Raw genomic sequence first — 20,313 nt, 5'->3', positions numbered from 1 at the left:
GAACTGGTTCGATCTCCTTGCAGTCCAAGGGACTCTCAAGAGTCTTCTCCAACATCACAGTTCAAAAGCATCAATTCTTTGGCGCTCAGCCTTCTTCACAGTCCAACTCTCATATCCATACATGACCACTGGAAAACCATAGCCTTGACTAGACAGACCTTTGTTGGCAAAGTAATGTCTCTGCTTTTCAATATGCTATCTAGGCTGGTCATAACTTTTCTTCCAAGGAGTAAGCGTCTTTTAATTTCATGGCTGCAGTCACCAACTGCAGTGATTTTGGAGCCCAAAAAAATAAAGTCTGACACTATCATAAATGGGTTCAAATGTTATATTTATGTCCTAAATGTGAGTCTCAAATCAGACTCAGTAGTTTGTCAGCTGAAATAATTGCTATTGTGAGTTCAGATAACTGGAAGACTTTAAAGGTTCAGAGAGTGTTTCTTGAACATACTTTTAAGTTGCCCGTCTGTACCTTCAATGTCTTGTGCACTGGTGATCAAGATAATAGTGTGTGTTGTTCATCTAACCAGAATGTCATTCTGAGTGGCCTTTTTATTGATGATCTAAAAATTCAACACATTTATCCCTGTGTAGTTTAAACTCCTCACTAGCATTATAATTAATTGGAGAAATCAAACATTTATTCAGAGTCAATAGAGATTTTGGCACAAATAAAGTCAAAGCATCATAGAGCAAGAAGTAATCTAAGAAAAGCAAACATTTCAGGGTATTTATTTGATTTGTCTCAAGTGTAACAGCAGTTGAAAATTATGACCATATGATATTTCGAATGATAAAAATATATATATTTATGATAAAAATGGAATATTGAGATGAGTGTAAGTGAAAAAGTAAACATTTAACCTATTTCCCCATATCACATAGTGTACTTACTCCCTGTTCTGTTTTTCTTAGTCGCTCAGTAATGTCCGATTCTTTGAGACTCCATGGACTGTAGCACACCAGTCTCCTTTCTCCATGGGGATGCTCCAGGCAAGAATACTGAATTGGGTTGCCATCCCCTCCTCCAGGGGATTTTCCCAACCCAGGGACTGAACCTAGCTCTCCCATGTTGTAGGCAGATTTTTTACCCACTGAGCCCCCAGGGAAGCCCAAGAATACTGGAGTGGGTAGCCTATCTCTTCTCCAGGGGAGCTTCCAGACCCAGGAATCAAACCAGGGTCTCCTGAAGGCAGATTCTTTATCAGCTGAGCTACCAGGGAAGCCCATTTTCTCCCTAGTGAAAACAATTTAAAACAGTTTCTAGTTATCCTTCAAAGGAATATCTGTGTACATATAAACATGTGTAAGTTTAATTCTTTTTCTGTGCAAATGAGGTGATGCTTTTCATATTGTTCTGAAATGTACCTTTCCTCTTAATCATGTGTGTTACATAATTTTAATGTCCGAACATATAGATCTATCTAATTCATTTTAACAAATGTCTAAGACTGAATTGGTTCACTGCTAATGGATGGATGGATTTGATGGATGTTATAGTTGCCATTTTTTTTTTTATCATTTCATTTTTGGAATGACAATGATTATATTGTTATCATGGGCACTTGGTCATTTCTGAATCTGAAGATGGTTTAGATGGATCTCCATGAAAGGTATCAGATCAAACATGGGTAATATAGTTGCCATCACTGCTTAGTGATGAGATTTTGGAAAGGTGGAGTTAACTTACAATGTTTCTGTCATTATATTTATAAGATGGATGTATTTTAAAATAAGAAAATCAGCCCTTGATGTACAAGGTGATTAGGAGAACACAGTGAAGCAATATATGTTTCTAAAAAGATTAAGTCCCTTTTAAATGTAAAGTAGATTTAGCGACCCATGCTCTTAATAGATGGAGAAGGCAATGGCACCCCACTCGAATACTCTTGCCTAGCAAATCCCATGGACAGAGGAGCCTGGTAGGCTGCAGTCCACGGGGTCGCTAGGAGTCAGACACGACTGAGAGACTTCATTTTCCTTTTCACTTTCATGCATTGGAGAAGGAAATGGCAACCCACTCCAGTGTTCTTGCCTGGAGAATCCCAGGGACGGCGGAGCCTGGTGGGCTGCTGTCTATGGGATCGCACAGAGTCGGACACAACTGAAGCGACTTAGCAGCAGCAGCAGCTCTTAATAGAGTTATATAGCTCAAACATGGGCTGTGTTATGTGCCTCAGTCATGGAAAAATAACTTCTGGCAATTTTATTTGATTATGCTTCACTTGATCTGAGATTTAAGGGATGTCTGAGATCTCACTGGGCAACACTCAAGACAGTGGATGAATCTGCTTCTACTTCCTCCTTTAGTTACTGTTATTACAACTGGTCCTGTGAGCCCCACAAAAGCAATCCTACTGTTGGAGAATTTTCTGAAGCTTTTAGTCATATTTGTCTACTGTAAACTGTGGATGGATAGAGAACAGTAAGTCAAATCAGATATGTATTTAGTTGTGTAACTTTGTGACAATTAGGTCTTTGAAAGTGCTAAGTAGGATAAAGTACATACAACATCTAGCAAAGTTCCTTACAGGCTCATAGTCATTCAAATGTTAATTCCCTCATAATACACAGATAACCAAATTAATTGTAATGCAGTAAAGGTAATGGAATTAAAGAAAAATCTCAGCAACTTTGTTTTACTATAAAATCATTAAAAATTTATTGTACAAAACTGAAAAAACTTTGTGTATGGTTTGGTAAACTGATAACTTACTATTGTATTTGTGAGCACTGTATATTTTCAAAAAGTTCAGTTCCTTCTAACAGCTCCTATTTTATCAAGGTTCATATTTTATGGACTTTTGCTTTGGGGAATAAATAGTAAAATATCTGTAGGTATTTCTCCATGCCTCAGACGGAGAACAGGAAAGGGAGCAGGTATGGCTTGGCAACTTTTATCCTGTGCTCCAAGCTCAGCTCGTTCCTTTTATTTGTATTGTTCCTTACCACCATGAATGAAAATCGTTACAGGAATTTCTCAAACTATAGCCTTATATCTTGTTACCACACTTCAGTTTCCCCCTTTAAGTATTCACAATTAATTAAATTTTTTTTTAAAAAATGTGAAATCACTATCCAGTATTAAAAAAAAAAAAAAAAGATGAAGGAGTTTTATATTTACAGATATGGAAAAACTCCCAGATATATCATTAAGTAAAAAAAGCAAGGAGCAAAACAGTTAATTTAAAATTTATCCTTTATGTAAAAAAGAGTAAAAATGCATATAGTTTATAATTGCTCATGGCTGTAGAAATAATTTTCTTGAATTTGCATGGAGAATACAGAAACAACACACACAAAACTGAAAAGTAGTTATCTACAGGATTGGACATAAAAGGAAGGAACAGGCAGTTAGGGCTAGATGAGATGGGACCATGACTTTTCAATGTACTTTGATATTTATTGATTGATTTTTCAACTTTGTGAATGAATATCTATTTACAGGATACACCAAATTAAAAAAAATTTTGAAATTCATAGTAGATATAGAAAAATGCATTATAAATGGCATGGAGTATAAACCTGAAGGAAATCGGTCTTGGTAGCACATTTTTTTACTGTGGCCTGTAACTTAAGACAAGTTACTGAGTCAGTCTTCCTGGCCTCAATGTCCTCACCTGCTCCACGGGAACAGGATGCAATAGGTTATCTCATGCTGTAGATGTCATCTGGGTTATATTTTAATTGAACTAAGAAAGTGCATAATCTAGAGCTACTGGATTAATCCCATGGGTCACTGAAAGTATGGAAATCTGTTTTCTAATATATTTTCCATCCAAAAAGTTGTCATAATATTTCTTTGACAAGGTCCCTTTTATAATGTTCTTCTGTGTCTTTTAAAAAGTAGAGACATTGTGTGACATAATTTCTCTTTAAAGTATTTGATTATGTAGCAGTTTTCCTTAGAGGAATTTAACTTTTCAACAAAAATTTATGCCCTGAAAGTAGTGATAGAATTTATGGAGTCCCAACTATGTGGCAGGTCGTGTGCTAAGAAGTTTACATCTGTAATTTTCACACCAATCCTACAAAAAGTTACTTTTATACATGTATTTCTTCTTGAGGAAATAGGGCTTAAAGACATTTAGATGACAGAATAGATATTCTAAGTATAAAACTTCAGTGTCAACAGATGTATTAGAAAAGGTAAGGAAGATGAATATTAACATCTCTCTATGGAATATGTTAGCTGTAGCGCTGTCTAGAGGCAGTAAAAGGCTAAATAATTTCCTTAAGTCTTTTCACTGACAGACTGGGTCTGATAGAGGGTGTGTATCATGGGAGCTTCTCTTGTCTGCCTACTTTCCCACAGGCATGCTGAACAGAGAGACAGAGAGTAGTGGACACAATGAGATAACCACTCAGTGATGCACACATAAATGGGAGCAAGAGAAAGGCACACACACACTCACAAACAAACCATACCCACAGGCACAAAAAGAGAGAGAAAGGGAGAAATGCAGAACGAGATATGCATGCCATCTAAAACAAACTCAGAGACAGCCACGATAGAGATACAGTGAGATGCAGTGGGGAGGCTCACAGAGGAAAATACACACAAAAATACAAACAGAATGGAACACAGAGTGTCAAAGACATTCGGAAGCAGCAAGAGAGACTCATAAATGGAGACACAGAGAAATATATATGAAAGAGAAAAAAAAGCGGGTGCCTGGTCAGATAGATACACAAGGCAGAGTGAAGCATGCAAATAAGCAGCAAGACATAACTGGGCAGAGTCTCATACATTCAGAGCCATTTAGACCAAAGCAAAGTGAGTGACATGTAACTCCACAAGAATGAAACACATGTTTAACTAGACAGAAAAACTCACAGATGCTCACACACAAAGAAATAACACAGACAGAAGCAGATGTAACATCCATGCACGCAAAGATAGGCACACACATAAACGGGGAGAGAGATATAGATATCCACAGTCTGTAGACAAAGAGAATAAGACTTTAGTTCTTTATATAATAATAGTCCCTTGCTTCCCTGGCTCCTACGCTAGACAGAAGGTCAAGAATTCCTCATTTCCCAGGCCACAGATGGTGCCACTACGCTTGGATCACTGTACTCTGTTCCTGTTGCATTTTTATACTTCTGTTTATTTCATTATGTTCTAGGGAGTAAATGTCTCTCACTTTTTGATGTTTATCCCCTTTGGGTATTTCTTGACAATTTTCACATCTTCCTTATGTTACACTTCTTAATTACTCTAAAACAGAAAGTTCTAAACTGCTTCACGCTGGGTTCATTGTCTAAAAATGACCTTTCCCAATTTAGGATTTCCTGCATAGCCTTTTTTCTTCCATTATGTGCCATAGTAAAGTAGATATCCCTGCTGATATTGAACCCCAAAGAATAAAAAATTTTGTTAGAATCAAATAAATTTTATTTATTCACACCAGTATAGTGTGAAGTACTTTGAGATAAAGATTATTTCTTTAGTAGATTTATAAATATGAAAGCAAAGGAATAGAGCTACTTAGTATGTTTAGTGTCACATATGTGTTTGCATTGATTTTATTTACATATATGATAGTTTTACCTTCTATCTATTTAAATATTCCCACAAAATACAACTTTATTTGGAGTGGGCAACTTTGTTTCTTCTGGGCATTGTCTTCTCAAAGAGAAGGCATCGTTAGCCTTGAGCTTGCAATCACACAGACATTTACAGCTAATATGTGTCATAGCCAAGCATGTACGCAATGTGGTCAATTTTAATGTATTTATGGACAACTTTTCATTTACTCCAGTTGAGAGTCAAAACAGAAAAAAAAGAGTCAAGATTCCCCAAATAGAAAAGAATCTAGAACACAAGTTTTCCTCAAATTTTAGCCCATGGACCTCAGTCATCATTAAATTGTTGGATTCTTGGCTGAACCATGACCAGTCTCAGGAGAAAGGGGAGGTAAGAATTGTGATTTTTAATAAGCTCCTTAGGTGTTTTTCGGAGAAGGCAATGGCACCCCACTCCAGTACTCTTGCCTGGAAAATCCCATGGACGGAGGAGCCTGGTGGGCTGCAGTGCATGGGGTCCCGAAGAGTCAGACACGACTGAGCGACTTCACTTTCACTTTTCACTTTCATGCACTGGAGAAGGAAATGGCAACCCCACTCCAGTGTTCTTGCCTGGAGAATCCCAGGGACGGGGGAGCCTGGTGGGCTGCCGTCTATGGGGTCGCACAGAGTCGGACACGACTGAAACGGCTTAGCAGCTAGGTGTTCTTATGCACACTTTTGGAGAAGCACTGTCTGGCGAACTAAACTGTATTGATTTTTTATAGGCATTAATTCTGAAAAATAAGTTCAAATGCAGAAAAAGGGCAGTGTGAGAAAGCTTTCCAAGTCTGAGTTTTGTACATTGAAATTGCCCTGAATCTATCTATTCAGTTTCCTTTCTTCCTTTTTTAAGATGATGAACCATTTTAGTCTTTTTATGTTCTTGTTCTCTTGTGAGGTTTTTCATTGTCCATCTGCTTAATCAGAAATGTCTGGAACAATTTAGTTGCCTACAGATTTCTACTCCATTTCAACAAAATTATGTTGAAATTCATTTGCTCTCAATGAAAAGTAATCTTCAGATGAATCACAAAGGATAAATGAACTCTAATTCTATGCAATTTAAACATTAGCTAGTGTTTCTTAACATGGCCAAGAAAAGCTGGGTTTTAATACTAAATAAATACAGATGTGTGTGCTCAGTCACTTCAGTCGTGTCTGACTCTTTGAAACCCCATGGACTATAGCCCTCCAGGCTCCTCTGTCCATGGGATTCTCCATGCAAGAATACTGAAGTGGGTAGCCATGTCCTCCTCCAGGGAATCTTCCCAACCCAGGGATCAAACCTGCATCTCCTATGTCTCCTACATTGCAGGCAAATTCTTTACCCACTGAGCCACCTGGGGAGCCCAAATACAGATGCAATCCTATTCAGAGGGGAAATACATAGGGATGGTAACTTAGAAAACACACATTGGAGTGATTATTCTCTTGTAAATGGAATTTATTTATCCAAATAATTCACCACAGGGTTTCAACACTGCAACCTCTCTTAGTGTATCTAAAACTTACAAACATTGATTCATGTGCAAATTTTTGAAACACATCTCTTGCCTGAAGTCAAGTGCATATTTTTTATTGCTTTAAATTTTAATACATTTGTATCCAGTTTTTTAAAATTTTATTTATTTATTTATTTTTGGATCCAGTTTTCTATAGTAAAAAAATTCTGTGATATTCATGACATGGCTGTTTATCTAAATATGAAATATTTCACAAAATCAAATGTGATTTCCATATTTGAAAAAATGTGCTTGCTGTTTTCATTGTAAAAATATTGGAGATTAAATATAAAAGCATTTATATTTATATGGGTACATTTTTTTTTCTTCAAAGGCATTCTTGATTGCCAATAGCAAAATATAAGTATTAAATATGTCATCTTTGATAAGTATTGTTATTTTGAACTATCTTGCAAAAAGTTGCCTGATTTGTGGCATTTTAATGGCTTAAAGGGTAGAATGAAAATATGTGGAAGGAGAAATCAATAAAGCATGGGGCTTCTTATCCTGCATTGATTCTTGTAATCCAGTAACTATTAAATACTTGAGAGATAAGCCTGTTTTAAGATGGCATGTTTGTATTTTGAAGATCAAATGCCTTAATTTTGCTCATGGGTTTCCCCAAAACACAGTTCATGCACAAAATAGAATGCAAGCTTTCACTGGTCATGCTTCCTATTATAGATATTCTTAAACTGAGCGTCTTAAAGGCTCACTGTGAGTGGAGTTAACCCTCAAGCAACTGCTTATTATAGTGTGATTTCACCTTTTAAAACATGTTACACATTATAAAATAAAGCTAGAATGTCTGAGATGATAATAGAATGAACAAGAATATTTTAATGTTCAAATCATTTAAAAGCATAATCTCATACTGAATATCATTCTTAACCTTTCTTCAAAAATTTTTTTGGCGTCTTAACTGAGTAAAGAATGAGAAATGCTAGCTGTTTCAAACCTGTCAACTCTCTTCTTGATGATTATTATTACAATGGAAATAAAGAATTGTTATGACATTTTACTTTTAAATTTTCTGTATTTTTTTATAATGCTACAAATTCAGACCTGACATTTTTCCAAAAATGATAAAAAGGCAAGTTTTTTTTTTTTTAATTTTCATTTGCTGGTAATCATTTTCAAATCTATAATGGCTAGATATCAAAAGGGTAATAGTTTTATTAAATACATTTGGAATGTTTACTTGTATAAAGACATCATAAAATACCTATTTTATTGTACACTTGCCCTAGTATCAATTAATCTAGTTTTTTAATGTTTCAATTACTATTTAATATTAATTTTTAATATTTAGTGTGTCCTTAAAAATGTTCCAGAGACTGGCTTAAAAGTACCAGATATATTACCACTTTTTAAAAAAAAAATTATTTATTTATTTTTGGCCGATCAGGGTCTTTGTTGCTGTTCACAGGCTTTCTCTAGTTGCAGCGAGCGGGGGCCATTCTCCAGTTGTGCCCGGGCTTCTCACTGTGGCGGCTTCTCTTACTGCAGAACATGGGCTCTAGGGCACATCACACAGCCGTCAGTGGTTGTGGTCTGTTGGGCTCAGTAGCTGCAGCCTGTGGTCTCTAGAGTGCAGGCTCATTGCTTGTGGCACATGGGCTCAATTGCCCTGCGGCATGTGGGATCTTCCTGAACCAGGGATTGAACTGATGTCCCTTGCATTGCAAGGCAGATTTTGACCAGTGGACCACCAGAGAAGCCCTATTACCACGTTTAATATGAGCTTCATAATATTTCTATTCCCAATTAACAGATGGATAAATCAAGGACCAGGGTTTTCAAGTAACTTGCTTTAAGTCTGACAATATGTAGGACAGTGGAACCAGAATTCAGCAACAGGAAATCTGATTCCAAAACTTGTTCTTTATAGACATATAAGGATACAAGTGGATTTTAATTTTAATAATTGTCTTACGTATATATGGATTTTTTCTTTAAGATAATACAGATACTTTTCTTTTGAGTATGTGATGCAGCCGGTTCTTTGTGTCATAACTGTGACCTTTGTAACTGGTAGTCCCCATGATTTACTCTTCACTTACTAATAATTGCGTAATACAAGGTTCCTATGTTACATGAGAAAAGCCTTTTGCAATATGTTCATAAACATCATCTTATTTGATTCTACAATAATCTCCTGAGATGGATAGAAGGCATTGTCTTTTCCTTTCTACAGCTAAAGCAAGGGAGGTTTAGAGATGTGAAGTAAGTTGAACAGCGTCACACAAATTAAATAAATGGTGGAGTTCAACCTAAAACCTAGTTCTTTTGTTACTAATGTGGGCTCTTTCACTACAGATCCTGGCAGGTGTCATTTTGCGGTGAACCATCTCATGCCTGTAAGGCTTTTGGGTACTGTGAGAGCAATTGTTCATAGCTTCATCTAGGCTCTAATGTACCTGTGGGGTCCATAGCCCTGGGTCAAAGTAACAGATTTGGTTCAAATGTGATATTCTCCATCTATATAGATCATGCTTCCCGACTTCTTCCAGGCTGCCTTGCTTGTATAAAGCTAGTTTCCTGCATACTCAATGTCTCTGTTAGGGACAGGACATCTATGAGACTCCTTCCTTCTGCAGAGCACAGTACTCACACATGTCTTTATTTTTTTTAATCCTGTGTATACAGTCTTGTTTCTCTTTCCTCCTACCATAGAAGAGTTACTCAGCATATCTTATGCTCTACTTTCCCTCAGTTGTAATTGTTTCATTTACTGTTTTCTTCATCATTTCAATGCATCTATGCCCTGTAACAGATTAGAAGGAGAGTGAGTGAGGAGTCTCAGATTTCAGATATAGATATCCATCTCATTGAGATTCTCTTGGATTTTAACTGCTATTCTATTGATATCCCTAAATGCAATTTTTAAAACATTTTTGTGATATTCTGTGAGGGCACAGAATAGTCCTGATGGTATGAGTTTCAGAATAATACAGATCTGGGTCCACATCCTGGCTCCCTGTTTACAGAAAAAGATACTGGACTAATTTGTTATTTTTCTATTCTGTAGACTCCCTCTCCAACTCACCTGTTAACAGAATAATAATAATCCTGGGATTTGAAATAGTTATGAGGAGTCAGTGTGATCAACCATGTGGAGTAGTTAATATAGTGTCAGTTTTCTTGAACAAGTTCATTAGTTTCTATTTCTTAAACTATTAAGTAAAGATAATACCACCTACTTCACTACAATAGCTAGTATTTTGGTTGCCTGTTTACATTGTATCAGATAAGCAATTTGATATTTTTGACTAGTTCTTATAACAACTTCATAGGTAGCTGTCCTTATTAATATCCTTATTTTACAAACCAAGAAATGAAGAAATAGAGAAATTAAGATCACAGAACTTGTAATTAGCCAAGGCAGGATTTGAACTAGATAGCAGAGTTCTAGAACCTCTACTTTAATCAGTATGCTGAACTTCTTGGCTTAGCCTAACTGTTAAAAATATATGAAAATCCATTATTTGTTAGACACAAGATCATCCAGAAAGCTATTTCTGGCATATTGTCATTATAGATAATAGGGAAATTGTTCTTAGGTGCAGAAGTACTTTAACAGTCTTACTGGATTCTATTCTGTTGACATTTTCCAGCTTTATATTTAAAGATGCTTGAGTAATACAGAGCATAAGAACATTGCAAAAGTCACATAGCTGGTAGATGACTGAGTGGGAATGACCTAATTCTAAGTCCTTTTTCTTTAGAACCTGTTATGAAAGGAAGTATATGTGTGAGTGTGTGTGTATGTGTGTGCATGTTAAGAATTTGTTTTGAGTCAATGGATAGGAGAGAGGTGAAAGACAAGCAAAAATTTAACCAAACTTCTCTATGTTAAGCCCTTTCCTAGGTGCCTTAATTATTACAACAATATTTAAGGGGCATTGGCATTGGGCTGCTAAGAAATCTATGAAGTTAAAAAACATGTCCAAAGTTACACAATTGGCACATGAAAGAGTCAGTATTTGAACCTATATACATATATATATATATATATATATATATATATATATGTCTCTAAACCTATATATACAGGCTTCTTGGTGGTTTATGGTAAAGAATCCTCCTGCCAATATAGGAGATGCTAGTTCGATCTCTGGTCCTGGAAGATCCCCCGGTGAAGGAAATAGCAACCCACTACACTATTCTTGTGTATAGAACCCATGGACAGAGGAGCCTGGTGGGCTATAGGCCATGGGATTGCAGAGTTGGACACGACTTAGCATCTGAACAACAGCAAACAACAAACAATGAAACACATACACACACACACACATATCTGTCTTTAAACACATTCACAATACCAAAAAGTATTACTGTATATTTTAGGAAATACATTTTAGAGTCATAGGCTTCTGGGTTTAGAAACGTCTTTCAGATTAGTCCAGAGGTAATATTTAAAATATAAATTTTCTAGTCAGAAAGACTATCAGCCTATATAGCGATGTCTTTTGGTGCTGGGAGCCCCCTGCTGTGCCAGGCATCAATCCTTTAGTTTCGTAAATCTGCTACACTGGAGACATCTGGGGAAGGGGCTAGAGCTAAAGCATCTGAGGTGCTAGAGTAGAGGTTTCTGGACAACAAGTAATTTGCTGACCTGTACAGAGCATTTTCTGGACTACAAAAAAGGCAGAATGCCCAAGAATTGATGTCTTCCAACTGTGGTGCTGGAGAACACTCCTGAAAGTTCCTTGGACAGCAAGGAGATCAAACCAGCTGATCTTAAGGGAGATCAACCCTGAATATTCACTGGAAGGACTGATGCTAAAAGTGAAGCACCAGTATTTTGGTCATCTAATCTGCACGACGACTCATTGCAAAAGTCCCTGATCCTGGGAAAGATCAGTGGCAGAAGGAGAAGAGGGCTTCAGAAGATGAGATGGCTGGATGGCATCACCTATGCAATGAACATGAACTTGGGTAAACTCTGGGAGATGGTGAGGGACAGGGAGGCCTGGCATGCTGCAGTCCTTGGGATCACAAAGAGACACGACTTGGTGACTGAACAGAGCATTTCACTATTTCATTGGCCTATAAGGCTGTGCATTAGCCCTAGCTGCTCTTGCTCTTATTATTATTTTTTAATTGTTTAGTTTTTATTTCATAATCATAAAGTTAACTTTGCAATCCATCTAACCTTGGAGGGGAATAAGGAAAATATGGAACCCAAAGAACTGTAGTGAGATATTTCAAGCAGATGGGGGTGAAGGGGTGCCCTCCTGGGCTACAGAAGGAGTGGGCTGGTGGTTAAGTAAACCACAATTCAAATTTATTAGATTTGTCCACAGTCAGCAATGGTGATCTTCTTGCTGGTCTTGCCATTCCTGGACCCAAAGCGCTCCATGGCTTCCACAATATTCATGCCCTCTTTCACCTTGCCAAAGACCACATGCTTGCCATCCAACCAGTCAGTCTTGGCAGTGCAGATGAAAAACTGGGAACCATTTGTGTTGGGGCCAGCATTTGCCATGGACAAGATTCCAGGACCTGTATGCGTCAGGATGAAATTCTCATCATCACATTTCTTGCCATAGCTAGACTTACCACCAGTACCATTATGGCGTGTGAAGTCACCACTGTGCTGTCTTTGGAACTTGGTCTGCAAACAGCTTGAAAGAGACATGGCCCAAGGGCTCGCTGTTGACAGCGATGTCGAAGAACATGATGGGGTTGACCATGGCTAGACAGCACAGGAGGCTCTGGGGTGGCTGTGTCTGCAAGGCCTCTTGCTCCTCTTTTAAGTCAGGTTGACTACTTCATTTGTCTGCACTTAAATTATTCCATAGCAATTTAGTTTACTAATAATATTCAATGTGAGGAAGTTGTCCCTCTTAAGTTACATTACTTATTTTGTTTAAATTCTGTGATCTTCGTCCTTCCTAGTCTATTGGCTTGTTTTTAATATTTTTTCTGGTTTTTCCATTTAAAGGTGTTTCTGTAAATATTTATTTTTATTTAAAGTTTAATTTCAATGACTTCTAAATAAAATACTGGTTAGGGAAGTCCTAAAGGCTTTTAGTTGTAATATAATTATGATAAGTCTATCAGTTTGTGGTTTATTTAAAAAATATCTATATTATATCTGATACTTCCACACTCAGTTTTTCCATTTTCCTGCTTGTCCTTTATTGCCATGTGGCTTATTTTAAAGGAGCTCATTAGGTAAGAAACCTGAAATCTTGACCTAGCGCTGCTTTTGACCAGCTCTGGGGCCATGTAAAGTCATTTCACGCTCTACTTTCGTTTTGTTGAGGACCTGTGAAGCGAGGATTTGATAGTCACTTAGTAGGGTCCCTTTCCAGCTCTAGTGTCTGCCCTATGAATCTGGCCATTTTATCACTGGATTCAAAAGTGTTTCTACAGTATCCAGTGTAAACTTGACATTTATTGCATCAGGTGAGAAAGCACAGAACTGTGTCCCCAACAGATTCGAGATCACATGCTAAGAGAAAGTCAACCCCTGTGGGCTTGAGTACATGGAGTAGAAAGAGTAAAACTGCTTCATTGGGGATCACAGATGATTAACAAGGACAGGCATGCAGGAGACTGGAAACTCACGTAGTCATCTCAGGAACACACATTCAGCCACTAGGCTTACCTAGGACTTCAGCATTAGAGGACTTGCTTCACTGGTTTCTTTCCCAGTGAGACCCACTTGGATAATAGGATCTTAATAATTACCAGCTCAATTTATTTATCTAACTCATGGACCTAAAATAGAGTGATGTCCATGAATCAAGGTATTTTCACAATCAGGTCTTGCTGAGGCATATAGAACTACCTGTAGTTCATATTCCGAACACAGCAGTTGAGGCAGAAAAATACAGTAGTACTCCTTTTTTCAGGGTAAAAACTTTTTACATATTATTGTTGAGGAGATGCCCTATGATATCCATCTCATTTTCTCCTCTCTGAGTTTATTATAAATAGAACTTTAAAGAATTAATGCTATGGGATAAAACACCCAAGACGTGAGTGCAAGAGTGCGCTTCTATGAAATAGTGACGAGACTTACAATGGGAAGAGAAGCATTCTATTTTTATTATTTGGTTTTTCGTCACATATGTTTGGTAAGAACATTTAACTTATGCTCTCTTAAAAATTTCAGTTATGCAGTACACTGTTATCACCTAAGGCTGTAGTTATCATGTTGTGCATTAGATCCTCAAACCATCTTCATCTTATAACTGAAAGTTTTTACCCTTCTCTATTTCTCCCACTCCCAGACCTTGCAAACCCTACCACTTATTTTTATATTTTTTCTATACATTTGACTTTTAAGCATTCCATGTGTTAATTGACACCATGTAATATTTGTCTCTCAAGAGTCTTCTCCAACACCACAGTTCAAAAGCATCAATTCTTCGGCGCTCAGCTTCTTCACAGTCCAACTCTCACATCCATACATGACCACTGGAAAAACCATAGCCTTGATTAGACGGACCTTTGTTGGCAAAGTAATCCAGTACTTTGGCCACCTCATGCAAAAAGTTGACTCATTGGAAAAGACTCTGATGCTGGGAGGGATTGGGGGCAGGAGGAGAAGGGGACGACAGAGGATGAGATGGCTGGTTGGCATCACTGACTCGGTGGACGGGAATCTGAGTGAACTCTGGGAGTTGGTGATGGACAGGGAGGCCTGGCATGCCGCAATTCATGGGGTCGCAAAGAGTCGGACACGACTGATCGACTGAACTGAACTGAACTGAATATTTGTCTATTTGTCTTTCTGGTTTGTTAACTTAGCATAATGCCCCCCAGGTTCATCCATTTTACTACAAAGCATACTCTTTCTTTCTTTTCTGAAGCTGAGTAATATTCTATTGTGTGTATATGTGGGCTTCCCTGGTGGCTCAGATGGTAAAGAATCTGCCTGCAGTGCAGGAGATCTGGGTTCCATCCTTGGGTCGGGAAGATCCCTTGGAGAAGGAAATAGCAACTCACTCCAGTATTTTTGCCTGGATAACTCCATGGACGGAGGAGCCTGGCGAGCTACAGTCCATGGGATCGCAAAGAGTCAGGCATGACTGAATGACTAACACACTAACTAAAGGGTGGGGTGGTAAATATATACACTCCATTTTCTTTGTCCATTCATGTGCCAATGGGCACTTAGCTTGTTTCCATACCTTGTTATTTGTGGATAATGCTGCTATGAACATGGAAGTACAGACATCTCTTTGAGATAATGATTTCATTTCCTTTGGATGTATACTTAGAAGAGGGATTGCTAAATCATATGGTACTTCAACTTCTAACTTCTTCAGAAACCTCCATACTCTTTCCATAATGGCTGTCCCTATTTACATTCCTGCTGACAGTGTATAGGGGTTCATTGTTCTCTACATTCTCTCCAGCATTTGTTATCTCTTGTCTTTTTGATAAGAGACATCCTAAGAGATGGTGAGGTGATATCTAATTGTGGTTTTGATTTACATTAACCTGATGATTATTGATGCTGAGAACTTTCTCATGTACCTGTTTATAATTTGTAGGTCTTCTTTGGAAAAATGTCTATTCACGTTCTGAATATTTTTATTGTTGTATGCTACAGAGTTGAATGAGTTCCTTGTACATTTTAAGACATTGACTTCTTATTGGATATGGGGTTTACAATTGTTTTTTCCCATTCCATAGGTTGTCTTTGGTTTTATTGATCGTTTCCTTTCCGTGCAGAGTTTTTCAGTTTAATGTAGTCCCACTTGTTTATTTTTGCTTTAGTTGTCTTCTGGTATCAGATTAAAAAAAAATCATTGTTAAGATCAATGACAAAGATGTTTTCTTCTAGGAGTTTAATGTTTCATATTTTTTTTCAAGTCACAATGCATTGTGAGTTTTTATTAATGTATTATTAATTTTTATAATAAATGTATTATTAATGTATTTTTAATAATGTATTATTATGTTTTTGTGTATGATGTAAGATGGGGGTTTATTTCATTCTTTTGCATGTAGTTGTCCAGTTTTCCCAAAATTGTTTATTGAAGAAACTCTCCTTTCTCTATAGTATATTCTAGGCTCCACTGTTGAAAATTAATTGACCATTTATGCATGTTTTTATTTCTGGAGTCTTTATTCTGTTCTACTGATCTGTGTATCTATTTTTTTATATAAGTGCATACTGTTTGATTACTGTAGCTTTGTAATACAATTTGAAGTCAGTAAGTGTGACACCTCCAGCTTTGTTATTCTTTCTCAAAAGTGTTTGAGTTATTTGGAATCTTGGAGGTTTCATACAAATTTTAGAATTTTTTTGTTCTATTTCTGTGAAAAATGTCACTAGAATTTTGATAGGTATTGCACTGAATCTGTAGATCCCATCAATTAGTATGGGCTTTTTAAAAATATTAATTCTTTCAGTTTATGAACATGGAATATCTTTCCATTTATTTGAGTCCTCTTCAATTTCTTCCATCAATGTCTTATAATTTTTACTGTATAAATATTTTGCTTGGTTAAATGTATTACTAAGAATTTTAATTTTTTGATGGTGTTATATATCAGATTGTTTTCATAAATTCTCTTATATTTCATTGCTATAGAAGCACAACTGATTTTTATATATTGATTTTATATTCTGAAACTTTACTGAAATAGTTTATTAATGTTAATAATTTTTTGGCTGGTAACTTTAAAGGTTTATATATATGATATCAGGTCATTTGCAAGTAGATAGTTTTTGCTTATTCTTATATGATGGATATATTTTATTTCTTTTTCTTGGCTAATTATTTTGGATAGAACTTCAAATACTATGTTGAAAAAAGTGGTGAAAATAAGCATCCTTTTCTGGTTTCTGATCTTAGAGGAAAGCTTTCAGTAATTCACTACTGAATATGATTTTACCTATACACTTGTCTGTTATACAGAACGTTTGTTAGGCTGAGATACCTACCTGCTTACAATTTGACAAAAGTTTTTTTTTTGGTTTCTTTTTTTTTTTATCATGAAAAGATACTTAATATCTTTCCAAGTACTTTTTCTTTCCAAGATACTTTTCCAAGTACTTTTTCTGTATCTATTGAGATGATCTTTAACTTATATCTTTTACTTTATTAATGTGATATCATCACATTAATTTGTGAATATTGAATCATCCTTGAATGGTTCAATAAATCCTTGAATAAATCCCATTCAATCATGGTACGTGATTCCCTTTAATATATTGTTGAATTTGGTTTGCTAAAATTTTGTTGAGGAGTTTTGCATCCACATTTATCAGGGATATTCCTATACTTTTCTTTTTCTGATACTTTTTCTGATATTCCTGTACTGTTCTTTTCTGTAGTCTGTTTGTTTGATCTTGATATCAGAGTAATGCTGGCTTTGCATAATGAATCTTGAAGCATTCTCTTCTCTTATCTTTTTTGGGAGAGTTTATAAAGAATTGGTGTTAGCTCCTCTTTAAATATTTATTAGAATTCAGATGTGATTTATTTTGGAAAGCAGTAGAATGAAAAGATGAAATCTAGAAAGAATAGGAGTGTCTTATGGTTCACTCTTGGGCATTTAGTCTAAGATAATACAGAATAAGGAGATAGTAAATGTTTTTAAACAGAGTAGTGAAACAACGAAAATAGTGTTTAATAAACACTAATCTGAACTGTATTTAAAAAACATATTTTACATGATTTGTTTCCATTTTGAATTTTAAAAAATCGTATTTTTGCTCATGAATTTCTAAAACATCAAAATGAGTGTTAAACTATGTTTAGTTTTCATCTGTCTTTAAAACTATTTTAAAACTCACAGTACAAAATTGCTGTACATGCTTTCACATTCCCATTCCCTTGGAGTGCTTGCAATTTTAGTCTTAGAAAGAGTTGAATGTGTGTACATTTTAGTTGACGATAATTATTAAATCTTCTTTTTTGGTTCACAACTATTGTAATCTACTACTTTGAAGATTTATGGACTATAGGATGACTTGGGAGACAGTCTAGAGTCTGGACAACAGTGGGAGCAACTATAAGACTACTAGAATAATTCAAGCATGCGGCAATGGTGGCCACAGACCAGGCTAGTAATAGTTTGGGGGAAAAGTGACAGGAACAAAATTTCTCTTGAAAAATTAATGAAGTCTGGTTAAGGCAAAAGGGAGGAAGAAGGAATGGTTCAAGACTATTTCTAGATTTATAGTTTAGAAACAAAGAAAAAGCAAAACCTATGATAGGAGTTAAAACTGACTTTGAGGTAGACATGCTGGCCATCCTGATATACTGAGATGGGAATGAAATCTCCAAAAAGGAATAAGCTTGTGGGCTATATTTTTCTATGAATATAAGAATAATTAGGATATATTAATTTTCTGTGTGTTGATTTTCAGGCAAAATAAATCCATGTATGGATTTAATAGAAAGCTTTAAAATATTTATAAAATCTCAGATATGCTAGTATCTTAGATTTCATTTTTTGGTGACATATAGCTACTTTTGTCTGATAAAAAATATAATCCAAAACCTATATAAAGTTTCCTCTGTCATATTTATTAGAATGACTTTGCCTCTTTCTGATTTTCTGTTTAAGATTCAAATAGAGCAGAGTTTATCAGTTTGTGCTTAAATCTTTTAAATGGCTTCATGTTGCTTTTAGGATTAAGAAAAAAATTCCCCAGGCTGAAAGAGCTGCATGCTCGGAATGATGCCTGTCTGTCTCTTCATTGTCATCACTCACTATTCTGTTCTATACCATAGTTGGCAGCCACACTGACCTTCAGTTTCCTTCTCATTTTAAGACTTTGCATGTGCTATATTTTTCTGTCGAACATCTTCCCACACTACTTACCCATTTGCAGCTTTTTCTCCTGCTTAGTACTCACTTATCCTTCAGTAATCAGGCTACACTGCACTTATTCAGTGAAAACTGCCTGGGCTCAACCAGATCCCTTTGTATAACATCTGGTAACATCAAGACTTAATATCCTTAACACAGTTTTTGAATATGCACTTATGTGTGTGATTATTTGTTCAGTGTTTCTTTCTCCACAAAAGGAATTTTCATAAGGGCAAATGTCTTGCTTTTTTGCCCACCGTATATCTAGAGGACGGAACATAATATATTAAACATTTGTTCAGTGACTGAATATTGGCAGCCATGAGAGGGAAGTTGGACTATTGATGCCATCCCAATCATCTAGCCAAGTTGAGATATCTCTGAGCATCTGATGGCACTTGTATCCTCATCATACTCCAAGTACATCTCTGGATAATATGTGGAAAGCTAGGGCAGTACAGAATGTATCCTCACAAAGTACTGAAGGGTTTATATAGCAGACAGCCACATTGTCCCAGATGGGAAAGGAACATTATTCTGACATTCTTCAAGCTATGCAATATTGCATGTGCATTTTTTTTAAATCAAACAAATATAGTGTTAAAAAATAAAATGAGCATGTATAAATTTGGTGATGCTCAGATTAGGGGTTAACCTAGTTTACTTTTTATCTAGTTAAAAATTTTCTCCCAGATCTTATCATTTTTATTTTAGACAGGATTGCTTTTGACTTTAAAGTGTTACAGTCAAAGTAATTTTATGAAGAAAAAACTCACTTTTCATATAAATATAAATAAGTACTTCTTCAGTTCAGTGTTATTTAAAACACTAAGAACACTATTTAGAACACTCTGGGACCAAAATTGTTCTTCCTCTGTTTCTGGATTCTAACAACAGTGTCTCTTTTTTTCCCAAACATCATGTTTTCATCTGTATTCTTCCCTAAAGAACTGTCTGAGGGAATATGTTTTGTGTTCATATTGGCAATTTCTTCAAACACAAGGGTAAATATAGAGAATGCTACTGCTTTCATAACCTTGGAAATCAATTTCCATAGCATGTGTACATATGAACCACTACCATAAACAGTCAGCTTACCTAAAGGATACTGAAACGTCATGAATGACATATTAGTGCTATCAAAATTTGCACAATAGATGGATTCTTTGAAAACTATCAGTTGTTCCAAAGTTTGCTTCTAGTATCTCATTACAGCTGTTTGCATTACATTTTAATTTTATCATAATGTGGATTTATGGCATTATTCAAAAATATTTTTTAATTGAAAATTTTTCAGGAAAATATTTTTGGTATAATATTTTGATACATGTTCATATAATCGATTGTTTAAGAAGAGTGATAACTTTAAGTAGTATAGTGTTAGTAAATTAATGAGTATTATTCCAAGTCAATTACTTTCCCGCATTTCTACATTCTTAAGAGA

General features: G+C 35.9%; 1 protein-coding gene and 1 pseudogene across 13 annotated transcripts in view; one reads left to right on the top strand and one right to left on the bottom strand.

The window, feature by feature from the left end:
* The window catches only part of NLGN1 (neuroligin 1), a 955,405-nt gene that overhangs the window by 403,375 nt on the left and 531,717 nt on the right, over positions 1-20,313 (top strand). The gene's annotated exons all lie outside the window — the stretch shown is intronic.
* Positions 12,345-12,790, bottom strand: LOC113892228 (annotated as a pseudogene).

The sequence above is a fragment of the Bos indicus x Bos taurus genome, chromosome 1, assembly GCF_003369695.1.
Source record: "Bos indicus x Bos taurus breed Angus x Brahman F1 hybrid chromosome 1, Bos_hybrid_MaternalHap_v2.0, whole genome shotgun sequence".
NCBI classification, from domain to species: Eukaryota; Metazoa; Chordata; class Mammalia; order Artiodactyla; family Bovidae; genus Bos; species Bos indicus x Bos taurus.
Note: the sequence above shows the minus strand (reverse complement) of the source record. Positions and strands in the feature narration are given on the sequence as shown.